The sequence below is a fragment of the Peromyscus maniculatus genome, chromosome 7, assembly GCF_049852395.1.
Source record: "Peromyscus maniculatus bairdii isolate BWxNUB_F1_BW_parent chromosome 7, HU_Pman_BW_mat_3.1, whole genome shotgun sequence".
Lineage (NCBI taxonomy): Eukaryota > Metazoa > Chordata > Mammalia > Rodentia > Cricetidae > Peromyscus > Peromyscus maniculatus.
The window spans coordinates 108,563,007-108,566,598 of record NC_134858.1 but is presented as its reverse complement, the minus strand read 5'-3'; positions in this window follow the sequence as shown (position 1 = coordinate 108,566,598).

The following is a 3,592-nucleotide window of genomic DNA, read 5'->3' as shown; positions in this document are numbered from 1 at the left end:
ACCTGCCTTCCATCCGCATTCCCCTCAGCCAGGTCTGCTGGCTCTTAGAGGCCCTTCTCCTGGAGCCAGGAAGGAGGAAGCAGGGACTCCGGTCCCTCCTACACAGTCTCTGCCGGTGCAGGAAACCTAGTGATTTCCTCAGTCCCCACCCAGCTTCTGCAGGGTCACTGCCACAGTCCCAGTCCCGAATTATTACCCTCTCTGTTTCCAGTGCCTTCTAGAGGTGGGACACGGGGCAGGGGTCTTTGTTTGGATTTCCTTGATCTGTGACATGTAAGCCACATGCAGCAGGCAAACCCCTTCCTTCCTTGGCTGGACAAGGAGGGGTGGCTTCTACAAAAGAGCCAGAGGCTCAGACCTGGCAGCAGCAGCAGCAGCCTGGAGGCAGCTGCAGGGACAGCAGAGTCAGCCTAGACTCGCATACAGGCTTCCTGCAGGGTCCACGCTGCCTTGCTGAAACCTACAATACAGTCCTTGAATCAGCCTAGGACCTCAGAAAGGAATGCCACCCAGTGCTGCCGGCCTGTCTCTCCTCATGTGCTAGTGAGGAAGAAGCCCTGGCATTTGATTTCTTTCCTTCTTTTCTTCTTCTCTCCCTCCCTTCCTCTCTCTCTCTCTCTCTCTCTCTGTGCACGTGTGTCTGTGTATCTGTGACAGGGGTATGGTATGGTATTGTATGGTATGAGGATGAGAACATCAACTTCATTTTAATGAATGTCTTAAGTGTCATATTAAGGAGAAGCACTTTTAAAGATATATTTATTTTAAATTATGTGTATGTGCATCAAGGGGTGGTGATGGGATATGTGCACATGAATGCAGGTACCCAGGGAGGCTCAGATTCCCCTGGAGCTGGAGTTATAGGCAGTTATGAGCCCCACAACACAGTGCTGGGAACTGAAGTCTAGTCCTCTGCAAGAGCAGTGTGCACCCGTAACCACGGAGCTGTTTCTCCAGCCCCCATGAAGATGCCATTTCTAAATTCAAAAGCTAGAATACTGCTTCTGAGGACACATCTTCTAAGTATGCTCCCATGATGCACAGGGGCTCAGGATCAAGGGTCTTCAGGCACAGCTGCATGTCATGCACCCACCGGAAGCAACGAATGTGTCATTTGTGGAGTAGCACCTTGAGTGTGGTGCCCATATGTAAGGGGGGCAGTCTGGGCCTTCAGAGAGAACATGGTAACCTTATCCATACAGTAAGAACTTAGCTCAAGAGTTCACATATGAAGATGTGAGGCACTACCCTGAGGGGAGCCCCAGGTCACCAGGACACCTCTCTGTGACTGCCATCTGCTTTTCTGCAGAGGCCAGCGTGGACAATGCTTAGGTTGCTGGTAATAAAGAACATTTTTGTGGAGCAGAAGATACCCCAGTGATCCAGCACTGCCAAGGGTTAGCCTGCAGGGCCACTCAGCCCTAAGGGGCCTCCCGTGTCTGGGTGTCAGTCTTGATGAGCCACAAACATGAGGTCAGATCTCGGTTCCTGCATGCCAGACTCAAGAGTGGAGTCTAGGTTTGTGCTAGAATCCCCAGCAGGCTTTTGGGTGACAGATTCAGGGTCTCTTGTTTGGAAATAACATAATGCAACATCAAAGTTGCTTTCATCAATAATTGCAATGAGCCATTTCAAAAACGGTGAAGAAATACACAGTTGACAAACTCCAGGTGCAATGAAGCATCTTTGTACCTGAATTGGCCTTGCCTCTTCATGATTTTAAAAGAATTAAGAAATATCACATCCCATACCTCTGAGAGCCGACTAGAAGAGGACAGGTTGGGAGGGGTCCTGGTTGGTTTCTGTCATCTTGATTGGCCTGCAAGCAGGTCTGTGGGGCATTTCATCGGTTAATGATTAATGTGGATGGATTTATATTTAACACATCACTTCTCAGTAGACATTACTTGGTTAATATAAAGATTTCTCTTTTAACATTAAATTTCTTCTCTATTTTTATGTATTTGGTACATCAAGTACATTTTTATTAAACTTCTATTCCTCAGACAAACAAGGTTCAGTTTGAGGCTATTCAATATACGAGTGCAGTGTTAACTTGGAATATCAGACAGAAACCTAATAAAAATATGGAGAAGACCTTCTGGGATTCCTGCAGCGTCGGTGACGACCCGATCATCTGCTAGGTTGAGCACGCTCTTCCTGTCTGAATTTGTGAAATGATATGTATGCAAATTGAAGCCATCTTAATGTAACTCCTCTTCTAAGCAGCAAACACAGATTACAGGCTGCATTCTTGATGTTCTCTTTGTGGTAAAGTCAACATCTGTTCTCTCATTTAGTCTTTATCTCTTCCGCTTTTTGAGGAACAACTAGGAATTCAAACTCACCCTCTTTGCTGTCTGCTGGGAAATGCAGAGCCCGGGGCCTCGGCTTAGCTGCAACAGGACAACAGCTTCGGTGTGTCGGGGGAGCCTCACTCAGAAGGGCCCTTGAAACCACATCTGTCCGTTTTCTGCACACACCTCCAAGCAAGCTCAAATGCCCGCGATGCTGAGAAACATGCCGAACGAGAACAGTCGCACCTCCGCTTTCTCCTGGGTCAAAAGGCACAACCAAAATCAATGAAGTAAGGACTGAGGTTGTGCTGAAATTGAAGTCACGATGTTGCAAGCCTTAAAATAAAAAAATAAAAAAAAAAGATTTCTTTGTTTTTATTTTATGTGTCTAGGTGTTTTGTCCACATGTATCTTTGTGCATTGTGTGCATGTAGTGCCCACGGAGGCCAGAAGAAGGTGTCGGATCCCCTGAAATTGGAGTTATGTCCATTGTGAGCCACCATGTGGGTGCTGGGAATTGAACCTGGGTCCTCTGGAAAAGCAGCCAGTGCTCTTAACCATCTGAGCCATCTCTCCAGCCCCTAATGTTGGGATCTTGAGGGCTGAGCTTTCTGAAACAACAGTACACAGTCAAGTCTGACTGATCTGGAGCTCCAGATGCTGAGGCGAAGCGGGTACGTGTGGCACTGCTGGCCATTACAGGAAATGGATTTGTTCCTATTCGTCCCCCCCCCCCCCCGCCCCACTGCCCTCCCTCACCCCCTGCCCTCCCTCATCTCCCCTGCCCTCCCTCATCCCCCTGCTGCCCTCCCTCATCCCCCCTGCCCTCCCTCATCCCCCCTGCCCTCCCTCATCCCCCTGCTGCCCTCCCTCATCCCCCCTGCCCTCCTTCATCTCCCCTGCCCTCCCTCATCCCCCTGCTGCCCTCCCTCATCCCCCCTGCCCTCCTTCATCTCCCCTGCCCTCCCTCATCCCCCCTGCCCTCCCTCATCTCCCTGCTGCCCTCCCTCATCCCCCTGCTGCCCTCCCTCATCCCCCCCGCTGCCCTTCCTCATCCCCCCCCTGCTGCCCTCCCTCATCCCCCTGCCTTCCCTCATCTCCCCCCTGCTGCCCTCCCTCATCCCCCTGCTGCCCTCCCTCATCTCTCCTGCTGCCCTTCCTCATCCCCCTGCTGTCCTTCCTCATCTCCCCTGCCCTCCCTCATCCCCCCTGCTGCCCTCCCTCATCTCCCTGCTGCCCTCCCTCATCTCCCCTGCCCTCCCTCATCCTCCCCTGCCCTCCCTCATCCCCCCTGC